The sequence below is a fragment of the Chrysemys picta genome, chromosome 1 (assembly GCF_011386835.1).
Source record: "Chrysemys picta bellii isolate R12L10 chromosome 1, ASM1138683v2, whole genome shotgun sequence".
Taxonomy (NCBI): Eukaryota; Metazoa; Chordata; order Testudines; family Emydidae; genus Chrysemys; species Chrysemys picta.
In genome coordinates this window covers 105,929,270-105,950,661 of record NC_088791.1, presented here as the reverse complement: position 1 = coordinate 105,950,661, position 21,392 = coordinate 105,929,270, and the positions used below count along the sequence as shown (strand labels likewise).

General features: G+C 43.0%; 1 protein-coding gene across 17 annotated transcripts in view; it reads left to right on the top strand.

The window, feature by feature from the left end:
• CHRM2 (cholinergic receptor muscarinic 2) overlaps positions 1–21,392 on the top strand; it is a 176,843-nt gene that overhangs the window by 47,886 nt on the left and 107,565 nt on the right. For 2 of the 17 annotated variants that reach the window (XM_065566021.1, XM_065565988.1), the window contains one exon: positions 5,756–5,908. The exons of the other annotated variants lie outside the window; for them this stretch is intronic. The gene's annotated coding sequence lies outside the window, so the exon portion shown is untranslated. The remainder of the gene's footprint in view (positions 1–5,755; positions 5,909–21,392) is intronic. 17 annotated transcript variants of the gene reach the window in all.

The following is a 21,392-nucleotide window of genomic DNA, read 5'->3' as shown; positions in this document are numbered from 1 at the left end:
CACAGTGGGTGTTCTGTTTTAACTTGAAAGTGTTGCCTCCCCATAAGCCTCAATATAACTTTTATGATGAAATATGATGGCAGAGCATGCTGGACAGAGTGACTCAGTGACAGAGATGTATTAATGTATTGCCGCTGGATAGACAGTTGTTGCTAATGACCCAGCTGAGCTGCCAGCAGCCCAGGCTGGGAAATCCATCGTGATGTTGCACCTGACAGTTCCGAGGGTGGGATAAAGCTGATTACACCCTCCTCGTTGTGTTGCCCTTGCTCTCAGCCTTCCTGGAAAACTTCAGAAGCCCATGGAGCATGCCAGTTTACTAGCCCTCTGTGTGCCCAGATCATTGCTCTGCAGCCTGGAGCACTGTGAAGTGAGGGAATGGCAGCAAGTTGGGGAAAAGGGGCATGCATCTGCTTTCATGCCTCTTTCTTAGGCTGTCATTTCTAATGAATTTTCCCTACAAGAAGCACCAGGGCTCCTTGCTCCAGAAAGTGATAGATTTTGATATGAGTGGAGAAGAAAGAGATCCAGGCTTTCCCAAAGATACGCCTAGTTCCTGCACTATACAGAGGTGTGCTCATTGACTGACAAGGTGTATGAAGCTGTCCTGTTGGGCTTTGAATGAAGGGAGCTCTGTGTGAGTATGTCGGACGGGTTGTCCCTGTTTGCAGATTGGCATGGGGAGAGATGCCCTGTCGGGCGAGGCATGTGAGCGCCTGCCGGTGGTGGTCTATTTGTTGACTGGGTGCTTTGTTCTGTGTGGAGGGGACTGATTGGTGTGGCAGGGGAGGAGGCACTTGATTGGCATGCTAGTAAGAGGCAGAGTTGCTGTCTTTATTGCTGTGGGGAAGGTGTTCTGTTAGCATATAGCCATGGAGAGGGGTTGCTCTCTTGGTGTGCAGGATGAATGTGTGGGAGTATACTCTTGGTAGATGGGGTTGGAAGTGGTTACTCTGCTGAGGCTTCATCTTGCCTCCACCAAAGCCAATGAGAGTTTTGTTGCTAATGGGAGCTTTCTCATACCCTTGGTGAGCAGAGTGTGTCTGTGTAGACAGCGCCTTGTTAAAATATTAGCAAGCATTACAAACAATCTCTCCTCTTGAAAGAGAGAATGGCATGATAAGATCTGAGGTCTGGAGCCTGTAACCCATGCTAAGTCCTTGAATGGCATTTGCTAAAGCACTTAGTGGCAGCAGATGGAGCAAAGTTGTTTCTGTGTTACTTTTTAGCAGACAAAGACATTCTGTAGACTGCCAGATCTATTTCCTTCCTATTGATGTGCACAGCTGTGGCACCCAAAGGCGCCAATCAGAGCTCCATCGTGCTGGGTGCTGTACAAACACACAGGCAGTCTCAGTCCCAGTCCCAGCCCCAAAGAACTTAATTCAGTTGACTTTAAATCTCCAGAAAAAAATGATTTCCAGAAATAAACAAGTAGCTTATGCTACACTTCTAGGGCCAGCCCACAATAACCTTAATGACCCCCCTAACTTAATGAGCCCGTTAACTGTGAGTGCCTTATATGTGGGCTAGAGCTCTTGGTAGACTTTTTTGTTTCTAATCACTTATGCTTGCTCCAGGAGATATGTGTAAAGGACCAGCTTCCTCCAACATAATGTAATTTGATTTTTACATACTAACAGCTACATTTGTATACAAATAATAACTTCCCTTGAGCCAAACAACGTTTTCTCACAGTGGAAAACATCTTCCTTAATTAAAGAAGGTCTCATGAACATTTTATTTCAGCAGCATATTTGATTTTCAGTATATTCACCCATGGACAGGACTCCTGAGAATAGGGTTCTGATTTACAACTTTTTTCCTGATGATCACAGGCAAGAAATTTGCTCCCCTCGAAAGCCATGGATTTAATAGAGTGCAATGTAAATGGGCCAACTGCCTTTACAGTTGTACTTCTATTTATCCTTAATTACTCCTAAATCATGTGCAACTTGCCTCAGATGCAAATACCCCAACGGCATTTTAGTCATGTGATATTTAGATTTGCTATAGTTTATAATATTACAGAAATATTACGTATCGTGAACATGCTTTCTCTTGAGAGCTCTAAAAAAGTAGAGTTTTCCACGTTAACAAGCCAGACAGATTTAAATACACAGTGTAGTTAGACTTTCCTGCAATAAATATATATCTGCAAAGGTTACAGTTAGCAGTGGAAATTCAAAGTAGTCATTAATAGCAGGGAAAAAGCAAAAACTTGTTTTGGGGGCGGGGGGCAGAGGGGGAGAGAAAGAGAGTGAGTGTGTGTGTTTTCTCTCTCTGTATATATACACCAAGTTACCTCACAGCTTTTTCCCTGCTATTAATGACTACTTTGAAGTTCTACTGTTAACTGTAACCTTTGCAAAATAAGCATATATATGAATTTTATGCCCATTTGAATATAATTTTAGAAGCTCTGCTACTAAAGTATTGAACTTTAATGAGAAAACTACTAGAGGATTTTGCTTTTCTTTGAGGATACCCCTTTGTAATGGCTTATAGCACTTTACAAACATGTGGACTTGGATTCTATAGGACCATACCATTATTTCTTCTTATTCTTTGATTTGCTTAATTTTTCATATGTCCCCATTTAGTCATGGTAAAAATGTTAAGTATAACCCAGCAAAACCCAAGAAAATGGTGTATGCAATGATGCATTTGTATTTTATCCTAATAAGCTTTGGTTTTTAGTTCAATGCGACCTAGTTTCAAAAACTTCAATAGAAAAAGTTTAATACATAGATGTCTGTGTTTTTATTTTTAGGTAGTATCTAATGATAGATGACTTTAAGAGTAAGACCACATTATGCCAAAATACATTATGCCTTTAAAAGACATGGGACCAGATTCTTGGTTGTTATAAATTGGTGTAGCTCCTTTGAAGACAATGGAACAGTGCTAACTCACACTATTAGAGAAGCAGCCCCATAATACTTCCTGGGCACTATGTGTGGAGGAAGCACTGTGCAGAGTGGCTCTTTCTACAGCTATAAAAGTGATACACCACAGCCCACCCATGCTCAATGGGAATTTAAGTAGATACTTAAAGTTAAGCATGTGCTTACATGCTCTCCTGAATAGGGATAGACTTAAATACATACTTAAGTGCTTTCCTGAATCAGTGTCTATGTCCATACGTATATATCTCATGAACCTTGTAACCGATACTCGTAATCCCTCATAATTCAAGCCTGCCCCAGATGTGCAGTTGTGTATATTTGATTTTTAAACATTAACTTTAATATAATTTGTAAATTTCATTTACATGCTGAATATGTTTTTCCAGGCCCTTAATGAATATGTTATATAAAACCAAACCTTCACAGCTCCCGGTGACACATTACAAGATGTCTCCCTCCAAATCTGGTACATTGCAGTTAAACATTATTCTTCATTTGCAGTTCCCTGGCTTTTTTCAATCCAGGTGACAGACAATGCTCATATCCAACCATTAATTGTGAGAGTAGCTTTTCTTCAGACATCATATCAAATGCTTGAATAATACATATCTTAATTATGGAAAATCATTTGACGGTGTCTCATGGTGTGTTACTTGCAAAGTTAATTACAGTAGGTGTGGATATGACACATGGTATGAATATGAAATGAATAAAATCTATCTTTTATTCATTTATTTTTTACAACCCATGGATTTTGGAATGAGCCTCCTCTGTTTGTTATACATCCTATGGTATGTTTTTATAAAATTAGGTATGTTAAACTAAGAATCTTGGCCGAACTCCAGCTCAGGAATTTATAGTTAAAGCAGTATAGCCCGTCTAGTGTAGGCAATGTCTTGCACAGAATCCAATCAAAATTCAGCTCATCACAAAATGTGCAGAAATATCAAAATGTTTCCAATTGTGTGGTGCTTTTGCAATATGTTCTAATAGGGCCTCATTTCATTGTGAACCACCCTAATCTACCTCTGAACCAAAGCTATGACGGTGATAAGCCAGTGTTCTCAGTCTGATTACAGTTGTCACCTTTAAAACCTTTATTTTCAGGACCAAGTACAACAACACAATGATGCCATAATGGTGCATCAGTGTGACGATGGTTTAATATGTTTCAACAGTGTCATGTCACAATATATGTCCTCATGACATATGTGGGCTCATATCAGTTAGAGATAGAAAAAAGATCTATTAGTAGGTCCTTCAAGGGCAGGATACTGTCTCCTGATAGAGTAGATATCTGATATTAAACTGATTTAGAAATTTTATTAAAGCTAATGTTAACATTATATAATACACAGTTTGAGGAAAGAGCGTCTGTACACCTGAGTATAGTGCTTAGATTATCCACAAATACAAAGTTTGGTTTAAAAATCATAAGCTACATTTAGTACATAATCTGAAATAACCCAAATTTAGGTGAATAAATTTAACAATACAGTTTAGATATTAGCATCCAAATATTTGGGTACATCACTCATGAAAAGTTATTCAGAGAGTTGGTTGTAGAAAGCAAATATAGGAATGAATGTAGATTGTCCCTCAGTGATTGAGAATTTAGGATAGGTTGTCCCTTAGAAAATACAATCCATCAGAGAAGTGTGTCTGTTACTTTTCCAACTTTGCTTCTCAGCTTGATCTTAGTCAAAAGGTTGAGAAGTGCTCACAGACATCATGCACTGAGTCATCCTTACACATGGTAAGCAAGCTTTTTATGGTATTATCTCTATCTGCATAGCTCCTGGATTTTTGTGCATGTCCTTCAAGATACAGAATCCATGGTGATCTGGTGAAAACAGAGGCAGGTGACAGCCCTGTGTTAGTCACTTGGGCTGCTGCAACAGCATTTTCCCCCCTTTTTTTAATTAACAAAAGATTAAGGCAAAGAAAAAAAAATCATGAGGTCCTCTCCAACAGATTCAAACAAGCCAAGCCTTTCTTCCTGCACATGAAAAGAACAAAGAACTGCACTCATCCCAGACTGCTTCCAGCTATTGTGTAACCAGAAAGTGGACTGAAATTTTAAAAGCCTTAAATACTGGGTAATTCTCCATCTACAATCACTGAGGAGTTCTCCAGGGAAAAGCCTTACTGTCTCTGAAAAGGCAGGAAAATATCTCCCTTTCCCTTCCTTTCTTTCCCTCTTTTCCTGTGTCTCATCCTTCTCTTTCTCACTTCCTATTACTATGTTGCATATGTTGCCAGATTGTTTTAGCTCTCGTATGCCATTGCTGAGGATTCAGACTCTTGACAGGGATAGAGTGGATGCTCCCAGTGAATAGACTTGAAATAACGGTGGATAATTTAAAGTTTCTCTATCTGTAATAGGGGATAATAACACTAAGATCCCACTCCTGCAGGCTGCTCCATGCAGGTGGACCTGTACACTCTTGCAAAGGAGTTGACAGGATAGGATTAGCTACCTCATTGGAACGTGGTTCAATTAGTATATTACAGTCCTCTGAAGATGTAAAGTGTTGTATGATTGCTGAATACAGTAACACCCGTAACTAGAGAGCCTTTATTAGAACCTGCCTTGTTTTGTTGAAGGCTGTCCAAGGAGAATGCTATTATGCTGTAAGTGGATTTGTATTCATTAGGTAGCTAGCAGGACCATTAGTCCACCATAATAAGTACTGTGATAAAGGAGTTTAAGTCCCTGAAGGATGCCTGATTGGGACATGTCATTTATCTCTGTGAAAGATGACTATAGCAGACAGGCATTGATTGTCTTCTAATGTGTAAGATAACAGATTTAAAAAAAAAATGTTTTCTTTTAAAATTTAAAGGTCATTGAGTGTTGGTGAAAAAGTATCAGGCTGACAGATGGGGAGACTGTGTTTGCCCCCGCACTATGGACATTGTGCAGACAACATCCAGGCCATGGTTAGCAGCAGTGAAAGCTTCCCCAGATTGCCCCACCCACCACTCAGCACAATGGGGTAATTCAGCCTCTATACCCATTCAAGTCCTGGGCTCATCTGTTGCACCTGTCACAAGGAGGCCAGCTGTTCTGGGGCTGCTTACCTACTAGACCCATGCTTCCCTGACAGCCCTAACATGGATTATCATACTGCTCCTCTCAGGGCCAGCGAGTTATATGGGCCCGTGGTGCCCAAGCTGCAGCAATATTCAGGGCCTGGGGGCCCAGCTCCACCAATGTTTGGGGCTGGGTCTCTCCCCTGACCCCGCCTTCTGCCCCCATGCACTTCTCCCGGGCCCCGGAGCGTCCCTGCCTCAAGCCGGAGGCTGCCACCTGCAGCTCTGGGCTGTGCTCAGCTCTGCTGGCTCCTGGCATCAACTGCCGCCGCAGGGTCCCAGTGCTCCCCATTCACTAGTGCCAGGGAAGACTGACCCTAACCCTGCCCTAGAGCCTGGGACTCTTCCATTTTCCATCGGGACCCTCATCAGCACAGGAGACCCCCCCCGCCCGCAGTCACCACTCCTGCCCCACGCTGGGCAAGGGGCAGCCCCATCCTCACCCCCAGTAAGGCTACAGTGAGGGGCAGCAGCAGGGGAGGAGGCGCACATGTGATGGCAGCTTCCCCCCACCACCACCACCGGCACCCATCACAGGGGAGGCAAGGGGGCTTCCTGGACCTGAGAGGGGCCCTAGGCGCACATGAAGTGACAGTGGTGCCGGGTGAGTGTGCTGTCGGGGGGAAAAAGGGGACCCCTCCCGCAAAGCTCGCTGCTGCCAGCGGGGGGAGGGCTAGGAGAAGTCCTCCTCTCTGGCCCCAGCCCCAGGGCAGCTTGTCTGCACCCCAAGCTGCTTATCCCCGACCCCCCCCCCCCCAGAGCCCTCACACTCCTGTACACAAACCCTCTGCCCCAGCCCTGAGTCCCCTCCTACACCCTGATCCTCTCATCCCTGGTCTTACCCTGAAGCCCTCACCCCCGCACCCCAACCCTCTGCCCTAGTCCTGAGCCCCTCCCACACCCCAAACCCCTCATCACCAGCCAGAGCCCTCGCACCCTAGCCCTCTGCCCCAGCCCTGAGTCCCCTCCTACACCCTGATCCTCTCATCCCTGGTCTTACCCTGAAGCCCTCACCCCCGCACCCCAACCCTCTGCCCTAGCCCTGAGCCCCTCCCACACCCCAAACCCCTCATCACCAGCCAGAGCCCTCGCACCCTAGCCCTCTGCCCTAGCCCTGAGCCCCCTCCTGCATTGTGATCCCCTCATCCCTGGCCCCACGCCACAGCCCTCACCCCTGCACCCAAACCCTCTGCCTGAGCCCCTCCCAAACCCCTCATCACCAGCCCTACCCCAGAGCCCTCACATATTTACATTATTTTAAAAAAGATGTATCGGCTTACAAGGCATGTGGGGGGAGGGAGGCAGGACTTGGACCTATTCTGGGCACCACCAAAAATTATACAAACCTGCCCCCCCGGCTACTCTTTCATTCACTCTCTCCCTTCAGATCTCCTTGCCCAAGAGGATACAAGTGTATTCATTAGTTACGCTGAATGTCCTCCCAATCAGTGCCCAGACAACCTGTCTTTGAACACAGGCTGAAGGACAGCCTTCCTAGGAGTCCTAATCACATATACATTTATCAGGGAAAGAGGCTTTAAACTGAGTTGCCACCTAGATGAGAAACTTCTTTATGGTTTCAGAGAGGATCACTGGAAACTTACTGCAACATGTTCAAAAGGAGCCTCTAATCTTGGATGCCTCAGCATTTAGGTGACCAACAAAAGGCATCTAATTTGTCTCAGATTAGGCACCCCAAATCAGAGGCCCCTTTTAAACAAATTGGCCTTACTGCATGACACTGTTTGGGGGAAGGGCAGTATTCTCGAGGGGAAGGGGGATTAGAGGACAGACTTCACCTGTATGGTTTGGAATTGTAAGCTGTCTTTCCTAGGTTTTGAACTGTCTGGTAGCAAATGTGTATTTATTATTAACACAAGCATATTAGTCAAGTTTTCAAAAATAACTACGTGACTGAAAAGCCCACGTCCCACTGACTTTCATTTCGATTTAGGCTCTTAAGTAACTCAGGTGCATTTGAAAATGTTACCCGTTGTTCCTAAAGGATGCTGAAGCCAAGCCTTAAACTTGAACTTTATTAATGGGTATAGAACTGAAAATACTATCTATGGATATAGTTTATGTTAAAGTTGCTTGGCCAAATTTGGTAATGACTCTTCATGCAATAGTACTCAGTTTAATAGATCACATCAGCTGTAAATAAACCCAGAACTTGTTAAAAAAAATTCCCTTTAAAATATTTCACTTAGGGATATATTGGGTCTTATGCAGGTCTCATAAACTTCTCTGGTTGACAGATAAGCATTTCCAGCAATACCAGTCTCTGAGTCTCAAATCTTAAAGGATAAGCTCTTAATTCTCTGAAGCCACATCAGTACAAAACATAGCTCATCTTGGTCAAATTCCCAACTTCTGAAGAGTTTCCCCAGTTCCTGTCCTCAGCAGAAGTCTTTTGTGCCCTCTTTCTCAAGGCTGCAGTGAGGATAAATTAATTAATGGTTGTGAGGTGCTCAGATACTAGTTTAATGGAGGCCACATAAAAGCATAACTAGATATGGTCCTGGTCTCTGTCTTGTGTCTTCCAATTCTCCATTTCTTCAAGTTTCTGAATCTTGCTGTCCTAGAATCCCCCAGTTTCAAAATCCTAAAATTCTAGAATCCTTCATTTCTAGAATTCTGTTTTAGAATCTTGCAATATCTCTCTGTTCTAAACCCTAATCACTTTAAGCCAATGCCGTCAGGATGCAAATAAAGGGAAACAAAATTGATGATTCTAATTGGCTATGGAACAGTCCTCTTTCCAGTCTGCTTCTTGGGTCACATTGTTTTTTCCCCCCTGGCACTTGAGTCCATATTATCTTACCAGTTTGTCGACAGCCAGCATGTAGAGATTGACTAGGACTGTGAAGAAAATTGCTTCTACCCTACAATCTTTAAAACTGAAAGAGAGAGAACAAAAAAAGCGAGCCTTTTAAAGCTAATATAACCACATACAATTGCTAAACTATGGTATAATTACCATCACAAATCTTGCATTTTCTCTGCACTAAAGCAAAACTAAGGTAACATTTTTAAAGCACCTAAATTATTTAGGAGCCTAAGCCCCATTTACAAAGGTAACAGCACTTAGGAGCCTACGTCTCATTGAAAGTCCATGGGATTTAGGTTCCTAAGTGCATAAAGCACTTTTGAAAATGGGACATAACATCCTAAGTCACATAGTTATATTTTCAAAAGCATCTCATGTTCCTGTTGCTCATGGAAAAATGAAACCCAAATCCTACTTTCGGTGGCTTACCTAATCTGCAACTTGCAATAGGTCTGTGTCACTGAGGAGGGTTGCAATGTTGCACAGTGCAGTACCATTTAGTGTCATTGAAAGGTGTACATTTGCACCCCAACTTCCAGAACTTTCACAGAATCTTTGTTACAGACCTCCAACTTCAGTTCCAGAACCCTAAAGACAGACCTGAGATCTGCATTTGCAGTAACAGGGAAAAAAAACCCAACACATACTTTGTTGCTTCAACCTCCTTCTTCCCAGATATAGGACACTGGAACAGCAGGTGGGGTACATGAAAGAAGAAATGCTCTTTTAATTGTCTATAAAAAACAACCAATCAACCCACATCTGACCTGAATTTTAATATTGCAAAAAGCCATACAGCTAAATGATACATTCCTATATTATTTAATAGGATTTAGTGGTACAGCAGAAAATATTAATAGCATTCCATCTTAAATTACCATAAGCCTTTTCCCTATACTGTAACTTTCAAAATTACCTCTTTCTGTCACAGACATGCCAGATCCCCACAGTTAAGAGGAGTTGTCCCTAATTCTTAGCAAAATATTTACCATTTCTCCTTTTATCCTTCCAAACAGCTCTACTAGTCCAGTGTATTTTAGTGGCATTTAAAAGGGGTCTTCCGATTTTTCTCCCTACTTGTTCCTAGTTTAGCATTCAAATATAAGCAAGTACTTTGTTTATTCTCCTCCAGCAGGCTGATGCACAGGGGCTTTTATAAATTCCATTAAAAAATGGTAGCATTACTACAGAGTATCCCAATGGTGCTGCACTTTCACAGGTTACTATTGACTACGTGCCTCAGAAAAACTGCAGTTACATGCCTACACAACTGATGATGAAGGGCCAGATCCATTGATTTTCCCAGTTGTAATGGGAATTTCTCAATGGAGTTCTGCTTGCAGAGAATTTGGACTCAAATCAGGTGAGAGAGACTAGGAAAAGATCCACATGGAAGATACCTGACTTTTCTTGCATGTATTGCTGGACTGGGAAAAGAGGAGGATAGCAGCCATTAGCAGACCTGATCTTATCATTTACCCATAGTCAGTCACACAGAGACCTAACCATTTAAAAAAAATAATTTATTTCCCCAGCAAAGGTCAGTTTAGATTCTTCATTTGCATTTTTTCAACGGCCTTTTTTTTTCTTTCCATTTTCTATAGTCTTGCAGCTGCGCTTGCCTGTGGCACATGGAGGGTGTGACATTGCTGGTTACTTCCATGTCATTTTGCCCTTTAAGTCCATATTGTACCTGTAGGTGACACCTCAACTGAGTCAAAAACCCAGCCTCATTCTTAACTCACAACCAGCAACCAGGTTGTCACTCACATCACATTTACTTGCCTCCGGCTGAAGAAAAAAGTAATGTTCTCTTCTGAAAGAATCCTACAGTACCTTTGCCAAATATAAATTAGCTAGGGCAATCATCTTTGGTTTCCTTAAACAAATTAGACTTCTAATATCAGGTTAGGGTATACAGAGTAAATACAGGGAAAATAAACTTAATTAGGTCTTTAATCACACAACTTTTCCTGTGAAAAGGGTCTGTGACCTGGAACATTAAGCTCCATTACGATACAGTAAAATGCATATTGACTCTTGGAGCATGGCTGAAAGCTGCCTTCTCTCAAACCACGTGGATGTGTTTTGTAATTCACTGGGGAGGCAATGTCTCACTGTGCCCAGAGCTTGGGTTAGCTGCAGCCACATTTTCTTTGAAGATTTTTGGAAATACACAAAGGGGCAAAGCGATATTTGATTTGTCATTTTGTTAAAATGCAATCTCTCCTGATACGGCTGTTTCTTTAGCAATGTGGTCTCTGTTTTTACACAGATACTACTGTGTCATGGAAGAAGTGTAAAGGCCTCTTCTGCACAGGGGTGAATTTCACCCTAAAATAGGCTCATTTCATACAAGGGCCATATTCTGAAACCTGGTTACAGCCCCTTGTATCATGCAGATGGCATAAAGGAGAATCATCCATCTGTAAATCACCGGCAGAGAATTCCCCTGTCATAGGGCAACTTTCAGCTGGCACATCTGTGACTGGGCCAGAGCATGGGCCTCTGCCACCACCCCTGATATTGGGGACAAGTTGGGGCAAGAGTGAGTGAGGCAAAGTTATGCTATGTTGTGCCAGTCCTCTACTGGCATATGGTCCATTAAGCAGAGTTCTGCTTCAGTAGAGAATCTACACCAAGATCTTTGACTGTCAGACACTTCTTTTTTCTCTACTGGTGGATGAACTAGTCCTTGGATTCTTTCTTTATTTTAATAATTCTCCTGGGTGATCATTGTGAGAGTTTTTAAGACATGGCCCTTAGGAATTGTTTTGCCAATTTGGGGCAAACAGGCCTCTTAAAGCTAATGAGAATTTAGCAGGGCAGTTTTTCTTCAAAGCCTCTGTGTTACATACATTAAGTATAATGGTGCTTAACAATACCAAGACATTAATCTTCATGTTACAAATACCAAGCCAGGAGTATAGACAGCGAATCTCATTTAAGACATTAGTTATAATAGAAAGGGAATGGCTTGGTCATGGTTTCATACACCAAATCCATGTGGATTTTTCTTCTAGAAGTGTTTCCAAATTACGAAGAAATCTTTTAAAGTATTTTTGAAAAAATTGCACATTGGTTTCAAAAAATCATTTCCCCCCAAAATTGATCAGCATTTTCCTGGAAACCCCCAAATTTTGTTTTAAAACAAAACAATAAAACAACCCCTCTCGATCCCGAAAGGGAAATGTCTTGGAAATGGTCTGTGCCTGAGGTATAGCAATGCTCTGGGTCATCTTTTTCCCCTTCCCACTTCCTCATGTGCCTGCACCCTTCATCTGTCACCAACATTCCCAAGAATCTCATTTACGGGGTTTGCAATGCTTCCTGATACATTAGAGGAGCGACTGTGTCTGTCAGATTCACAGAAAAATAATTAATGAAATTATATTCATTAAACAGGATAAGCTCAGAAAACTAGGACATGCTGCCCAATGACACAGATCCAATGAATTCCTTATTGTGTCTCCTACCACCAAAACAGTGGTGAACCAGATCTGAATGTGAGAGCAAACTACGTCTTAAAATCAAGTTCCAGACTTGCTGTAGGTGATAGGGGTTGGAGTGAAGGTTTCATTTGAAATTGCTGCCTAGAACTTCTGAACCACTCTGATGTCTTGAAGTATTGGAGGTATCATTTTTTTGACTTCATGACCTGCCCCTCAACCGGTGTTTGGCACCATGTTGAACTTTATCACTCCAAGGAGTCCTGTCATCTTCTTCATTCATAGCAACATTATACTTCTGAGAGTGATGTGACATCATCTAGTAATCTGGTTAGCCGTATACAGTGACATCATTAGGCTAGTTTCACAAAAGGATTTAGGCACTTAGCTGCCACTTTAGGCACCTAAATCCCAGAATTAGGCCTCATTGAGATTCACAAAATGCCCAGTCAGCTGCCGCAGAATCCTGTAGGCAAATAAATTTGCTTGGCACCTAATTTTTTTGCAGTAAAATTTCCCTAGGCACCTATCTTTCTGCCTCCGTGATGCTTGCTGTTGCTTGGCTGTAGACATCTGGACGCCTAAGCCTCAGTGTAATGCATGAACCCAGGAAGATAGGCATTCCTTTGCCTAACTCGCCTGCAGGGCCCAATTTGGTAAGCATGCTCAGAGCTCACCCTACTGGATTGGGCCCCGAAGGTGACTGAGAGATGCGAGGAAGGAGGAGGAGGACCTAACATCCAAAGAGGGTTTTCTTTTGAGAATCCTAAGAGGCAATAGGTATCTCCCTGCAGTCTGGTCTTAAGCACTCAACTCACCGAGAAGAGAGAGGCTTAGCACACACCCCTCTCCTTGGCATCTCCAATTCTGAGGAGCCACCTAGCATGCTGGCCTTTGTGAATCCCATTCCAAGGTGCTTACCTCTCCCCTTCATTGTATGGAGAGCCTAGGTGCCTAGCTTAGGCTTTGTGAATCCCAGAGATTTTCTAGGTGCCAACGTTTCTTTGTGAATCTCACCCATTTGGTCCTAAGAAATGCTACGGCCCTCCCAGAGTAGCTCAACACTTAGCATCCCTGGTGGTCGGTATCATAATACGACAATAATACTTTTAACTTATCTGGCACCTTTCAACTGGATACCTCAAAGCCTTTTGCAAATCAAGTAACTGAACAAGTGTCCTTTTGAAGGAATACTTTTCACAAGAGATGCTATGCTGTGATCACACACCTCAATTCCTTTCATGCTAAATTTATCATCACACTTTCCACTATTTAAAATTTTAATCTTCTGATGGAATATACACCGAAGAGACTTCTGACTCCCAATCTCCTGCTCTGATTTCAGCATTGTTATTTTTCAAGCACTGTTATATTTTCAAGGAGCTGGGGACAGAGGTAAATGTCTATGCTTGCTACAGTAGATCTATTCATCCGGGCTGTTGAAATTTGTCCTTGACCCATGCCTCTCATTGTGGCATATGCAATGAACAAGTTCCATACAAATCACAGTAACCCACAGCACAGCTGCACCCTCCATTCCACCTCACCTAATTAATATGAGCTGCCATCACATTGCCTTCTTTGCTGCTGGACTCTGCCACTCTGTTACTTCTCGCAACCTCTCTGCTTCTTACCAAGGGATGAGAACTCCGCACGCATATCCAGTGAATAAGTTAGATAGCTTGTACAGACGTTTGACAGACCACTCAGCTACAGAGCACACCCACAAAGGGACCATTGTAGAAAGTGACACCTTCTTCACAGGAGGAATCTATCACCTACCCCTCTTTGTCTGGAGGACTGTTGAGGTTGGTTTGTTCCTTACAGATGTGAATGACAATGCTGGCCAGATATGTCAGTGCATTATTTCTCTCTCTCTCTCTTTCTCTGATCTATGAAATCCTTTCTGGGAGACGAGAATACACTAGACAGTCTTTCCAAGGACCAGTACTGCCTGGGGAAATGACAATAGCCCTTCATGATTGAGTTTGAACTTCTTGAGCATTCTGAATGAAAGCCACTTGGTTCTGCTGATGGAAATGCTGAGCCCTCAAAGAGCCAAGCAGCAAGACCTCTTAACAGATGGCAGAAAACACGACAGGGAATCTGTAGGTTATGCTGGCAAGCAGCCTTTCGTGATGAATCCATTGGGCTTTCATTTTGCATTTTGCAACTGAAGAATCATTACAAAAAGGGTTAGAGGGATGTTGTGGCATCCCAAATTTGAAACCAGCACATTTTCACTGGCATTTTTCTTTCCCTTCCTGAAATGGGAACCAGTGCCCATCAAGCAACAGTTGTTTTGCTTTATTTATTTTCTGTTCATACTAAAACATAAAGGTGCCCTCAGATTCCTCCATTTAAACTCAGGCTGGCCCACTATGCCCCTATGTATCACTGGCAGAGGAATGATAGCATTTAGCTTTTGCTGTTCATTTGCTGCTATTTTTGTTGAAGACTCTCTTCTGCCCATTCTCTCCTTCTCTCCTGCCCAAAATGTTTTTATTGTTTAACCAGTTGGGAGCTGCTCCCCCATAGGCAACAGGCCTAGGTACAGGGGTCGGTAACTTTTCAGAAGCGGGGAGCCGAATCTTCATTTATTCATTCAAATGTAAGGTTTCACGTGCCAGTAATACATTTTAACATTTTTAGAAGGTCTCTTTCTATAAGTCTATAATATATAACTAAACTATTGTTGTATGTAAAGTAAATAAGGTTATTCAAATGTTTAAGATGCTTCATGTAAAATTAAATTAAAATGCAGAGCCCCCCGGACTGGTGCCCAGGACCCGGGCAGTGTGAGTACCACTGAAAATCAGCTCGTGTGCTGCCTTCGGCACGCGTGCCATAGGTTGCCTACCCCATGGCCTAGGCAATGCAAGCCACATCATGCTGAATATTTCCTTCTTCCTTTATCCCACTTCAGAGCACCAGTGACTTGTTCACCGCATAACTTCCCTGAAAAAGGCATGATTCAAAGCCCATTGAAGTCAATGGGAGGGTTTCAATTGTTGCAAGGTGCAGTACCATTTGGGCATCAGGCCCAAAGGCATAACAGTATGTTTCAAAGGATAACTATTGTGTGTGTGTGGGGGGGAGGGGGGGTGTAGTGTGTACTAGTGAGTAGCTCTATGCCTGGAGGCCAAGTGGCATCACATTCATAATGTTCCTGAAGCCTTCTGGGGAGTGCAGGCCCTGAGGTCTTTCCTGAACCACACACCTGTCCTTGCACGGCAATGCACCTGACCGACTCCCCTGCAGCTGTAACTGACAGTGGGGTTCAGTCAAACAGCATCTTGATGCATGTACATCAATTTTCCCCTCTCCCCACATCAGCCATTTTGTCTCACAAACACTGTCAGACTTGAACACTCCTGCTAGGCTGCCGACTTGCTCTGTTCCATGACTGGCCCTGCCCTCTACTTACGCCCATCTCTCATCTTCAAAACAGCAGGCTAAATCTCTGCTCTGAAGTCTCTGAAACAGTATTCCTCTTATGTAGACCACCTGTCTTCTGGGCCAAGTCTTCTACCACAAACAGCTCTCCTCTAGGCCTGGACAACACCAGTTGTTGGGGCAGGCTGTCCTGCTGCTCCCTGCACTGCAGCTCCTTCAAAGAACACAAACCCTTACACAACTGCAGGCTGCATTTGGCTGGAAGATTATCCTACCTAGCAACATTGCTATAGAAAGTAGGAAGAGTTTGGCTTCCGCTGTTGTTGTGGAGTAGTGAATTCGCTGCTGCTTTGGCACTAAGAAACGGGAAGGAGTTTGGTGGCCTGACCCCTCCTTTTGTTTATAAGAAATATGGTAGTAATAATCTCCTCAGCCATCACAAGATAACATGCTTTGCATTTTTGTGATCTCACAGGCCACACCCTGCTGGTTGCTATTGTTTTGCTCGGAAATCACAATGCCTGGTTCAAGTGGGTTAATACAATATGGCAGCGGTTCTCGTACTTTTTCATAGTGTAGAAGAGAGGTATTGCTTTGTGGATCCATGGCTACTCAGACTATTTTCCCTCATATTCACGATCACATAATAGCCCCAGGGTAATTACAGCAATTGTGATTATGTAAAATAATATTATTTAGGGTTGCCAACCCTCCAGGATTGTCATATTGGAGACTCCAGGAATTAAGGATTAATCTTTAATTAATACAACATGGAGTCCAGTGGCACCTTAAAAACTAACAGATTTATTTGGGCATAAGCTTTCATGGGTAAAAAATCAACTTCATCAGATGCATGGAGTGAAAATTACAGATACAGGCATTATATACTGACACATGAAGAGAAGGGAGTTACCTCACAAGTGGAGAACCAGCGTTGACAGGGCCAATTCGATCAGGGTGGATGTAGTCCACTCCCAATAATAGATGAGGAGGCGTCAATTCCAGGAGAGGCAAAGCTGCTTTTGTAGTGAGCCAGCCACCCCCAGTTGCTATTCAAACCCAAATTAATGGTGTTAAATTTGCAAATGAATTTTAGTTCTGCAGTTTTCTCTTTGAAGTTTGTTTCTGAAGTTTTTTTGTTCAAGTATGGCTACTTTTAAATCTGTTATGGAATGTCCAGGAAGATTGAAGTGTTCTCCTACTGGCTTTTGCATGTTACCATTCCTGATGTCTGATTTGTGTCCATTTATTCTTTTATGTAGAGACTGTCCGGTTTGGCCAATCTTTAATTAAAGATTATGTCATATGATGAAACCTCCAGGAATACATCCAACCAAAATTGTTAACTCTAGTAGTATTAGGAAAAAATTGAATTAATTTAAAGGTAGCCTAATGTTACTTAGCAGCAGGAAACTAGGAGAAAAGCTAATACCATATGGGGAGGTAGCTATCAATGCATTACTGGCATGCTCTTCATGGACCATCAGTGGTCCACAGACCACAGTGTGAGAAACCTCTGCTATATGGCTTCCAACAAGAGGTTGTCAAACATTTTCCATCAAAAGCTTTTTTTCTCCAGAAAATTGTTTTGTTGACTAAATGAAAATGTTTATGGAAAGTGTCTGCTTTCCTTGAAGCTTTTTGATATTTTACCAGAAAACCTGAAAATGAGATTTTTTTGGGGTCAATTTTGACAACTGAAGATTTTTTTAAAAAGTCAAAAACTCCTGAAAATTGAAAGATGTTCAGGTTTGGGGCTTTTGGTGAGAAGCTAGCATTTTCCACTGAAAAGAATAGTTTGTGCTCTAAGTCACATCTTGCTTCAGGTTGGTCCTGTGAATCAGGAAGTTGTAACCTGATGCACTCCCAGTGCTGGTGCAGAAGAAAATCTAGCCTTCAATCACACTATGGGTATGTCTACCCTTTGAGCTGGGGGTGTGATTCCCAGCTTGAGGAGACATACCCGCACTAGCTCTGATTGAGCTAGCACACTAAAAATAGAGTGTAGCTGTGAAGTCACAATGGAGCTACATCAATTTACACCAGCTGAGGATGTTGCCCTTGGAATCTTGAAATGCTCCCTTTCCATTTCCTATTCCCTTTGGGTCTCTGATCTGAAAAGCAGAGAGGCACGAGGTCCCCAAACAGGGACGGTTAGAGAATCATTGTGATGGATTCAGGCAGACAGAATGAGTGTTTATATTTCCACACAATGTCCGCTCCAGACTCTCCAGGTTTATGGTGTGTTTAATATTGCCTTCCACACTCCCCCGCATGTCCTCACCTTGTTGCTTCCCATTAGATAGTGAAAAGTTAATGGCATTGCCAAGACAATCTGTGGTTTCTAGGTGGAGTCATTTCCCCTCCTTTTGCCTTACCCTGCTTTATTTTCAACAGACGTTTGCTATCCAAGTTTCACTTACCTTTGAGCCCAAGGTTAAACTCTCTCCATTAAAATCATTGTGTGGCTACGAACTGAGTTACTTGAAAGTAATTGAAACTTCGAGGACATTGGGTTTGTATATGCAGGGGAATGCTAATGAGCTGCAGCAACTCTCATTTCCACAACGAACAATTTCAAATAGCTACTGGAGAAGGAATCCAGCAGAAGTTATTCCTAATAGGGGAAAAGTTATATTTTGGATCAGTTTCGGGTTGGTAATTAATTAATAGACAATCCAATTTAGATAAAATGAGAAATTGCCTGAAAATGTACCTGAACCTAAACCTATTTTCTATTATTAGACTATCTAGTTCATATTTATATATGTATATTTAACCTTTCTATGTGCACCCATGTATAAAAATACCAAAATAGCACAAGAAAAAAACTATTCTCACCAGAATGTATCTCAGACCATGCTGAAAGCAAGTAGTACTGGAAATATCAGAAGGAGAGACAGCCTATGTCTACAGTACCCCCGAGATTGACACTCTGGGGATTAATGCAACAGGGTTGAATTAGCGGGTCTAGTGAAGACCCGGTAAATAGACCACAGATTGCTCTCCAGTCGACCCTGGTATTCTACCCCAAATGAGAAGAATAAGGTAAGTTGATGGGAGAGTGTCTCCTGTCGACCGAGAGCAGTGTGGACCCCGCGGTAAGTTGACCTAAGCTACGTCAACTCCAGCTATATTATTCACGTAGTTGGAGTTGTGTAGTTTAGGTCGACTTACCGCGGTAGTGTAGACATAGTCATAGTCAAAAGTTCAGTGAAAACTGCCATCAAAATTCCTAATTTCACCAAAAAACAGGGGAAATATTTTAAATAAAATGTTTGCAAAAACTTCTCACACTCTTGATCAACTATGGAACTAGTCAATTTTTTCAACAGTGATGAAATGTCAAATTTTCTTATTTCAATAAAAAACAAGATGTTTGTTCTTATGGGATTTCCAGTGGGGTTTCTAGAGCAAAGAGGTCCAGATAAGTTTGCTTAAGCTTCAATCAGGAATCTGACCTTTTGGTTGCTTACCTAAACTCAGCTAAACATTCCAATGTTCACCCATTGCTAGTTAAATCCAGAACCACCCCACCTCGTCAATTCACAAGTCAAAACAAGATTGTTCTAACTGTCAGCATTGCAAGCTCAACCTCTACTCCTGGGGGAATTCTGTGCCACTGCACAATGCAGAATGTTACAGAAATTAATGTGCGTGCAGAATTTCCTTTCCACCAGAAAAATGGGCTGCAATGCTGCTAGCCGCCACTAGGGGCCACTGGACCTGGCAGAGTCCAGCTCGCATATAGAAGACACTTCTGGGGGGAAGGGGAGGGAGTTGGAGGGTTCCCAGCATTTGCAGTTTCCTGCGCACCCTGAGGGAAGGAGACAGAGGTGCGCAGGAAACTCCATACAAGCCCAGGACTCAGCATCAAGATATTTCTCCCTCTGGATCACTGGGCTGGGGAGGGGAGGGGATGTCTGGGCAAGAGGAGGCCCTGTGTCTGGGTTCTAGGGGGAGGGGGTTTGGGTGTCTGGCCCTCTGGCTGGACTCTGGGGGGTAAAGGGGCAGAGAAACAGGAACTGGGTTATCATAGGGGTTTCTTTAACTCTCTACTCCTGGGGGAATTTTGTGTGTGTCTGTATTGTTACAGACATACTTGCTGACAGGTATTTTGAAATAAATTACCAAAATAATTGAAACTGGCATGATTATGTAGTGTTATTATGACAAATACATTTTGCAGAATTATAAAATACTGTGCACAGAATTTTTATTTTTTGGCACAGAGTGCCTCCAGGAGTAAACCTCATCCCTGGAAACATACTGTGTTTTCTTTTTCCTTCAGACAACATCACCAAAAATGAAAGATTCCGTAATCAAGTTATCTGGCAATTTTACTGATGATACATGAATTGGAACAGAATATAAATTGATCTCTTTTTGTTAGGAAATCCTGCAGGTGTATCTTCAGAAATGGGATGCTTTAATTAACTCTGTATATTGCCTTGGGTTTCTGTATAGTTTTCAAGGACCTGTAACTTTTATAAAAGGGTTAATTGAATGACACTGTGTCTGGCCAAATTTCTAAAGTTGAGCATGTACATATATTTGCATGCAAAAACTCAATGTGCATTTGCAAAACAGGTATACACATGTATGTACTTACCAGTTACCAATCTAATTTTACATTGCCAGTTACACACACACCAGGAGTTTGCACGCATATATGTTAGGTGTGTGTATTTACATGTAAGTAACTTACAATATTATAGCCTTGTGTCCCTGATCCTCGAGTATATTGGGGCTGCTCTCTGGTGCTCCTGTAGTGCAAAGCTGGTGGATCCGGGCGAAGGATTCCCTCTTTGTATAAGAATCCGCAGGTACTGATGAACCTTCAGAAGCTCCATTGTCACCCTTTTCCCAGCTATTGAGGCAGATGGTGTGACCATGAAAAAAGTATGTGGTCAAGTATTCTTGTGCCCTAGAGATCAAGACTGTGGATCCCTTGCAGGGCCGGCTCTGGCTTTTTGGCCGCCCCAAGCAAAAAAAAAAAAAACCTGCAGTGCGGCCAGAGCGTGGGTGCAGGGGGACCGGCTGGGGGGGGGGGGGAGGGGAAGGGAGCGGGCGGGAGAGAGAGAGAGAGAGAGAGAAGGGGGCGGCCAGGGCTACAGCAGGGGCGCTGCCACGCGGCCCCTCCTGCTGCACTGCTGCCTGCCACGAGGGCTCCGCTCCGGTCGGTGGGGAGGGAAGGAAGAGGACTGCCCCTACAGGGCAGCCGGAGCGGAACAAGAACAACAAAAAACAAACAAACAAACAAAAAAAGCGGCCGTGCCACCCTAGGATTGGGCAGAATGCCGCCTCCATCAATCTGCCGCCTCAAGCACCAGTTTGCTCAGCTGGTGCCTGGAGCCGGCCCTGATCCCTTGGGGAAGTTGGCAGCTGGCACCAATTAGAACAGCACACAGACACCAGACCAGCCTTTGGATGGCTCCAAGATAGGGAAACATAAAAGCTTAAAAACTCTTTTGCACCCGTCTCCTGAGCTTTCCTGAGTTCTCTTTGATTGCAGCCCAGGATTTGTCCCTGTATCTCTAAAGTCCGCTGACCCCGGGGGTCATCTTGTGACCTATACCAGCCCTCTAAGGATGTATTCATTCCTCTTGTGTTTTCCTACATACAAGAAGTGTCTAAACAGCTTGTATGAGAACAATACAAACTGTAAGTATATCTAAAGTATATGAACACAGTTAAAAGATCTGTCAGCAT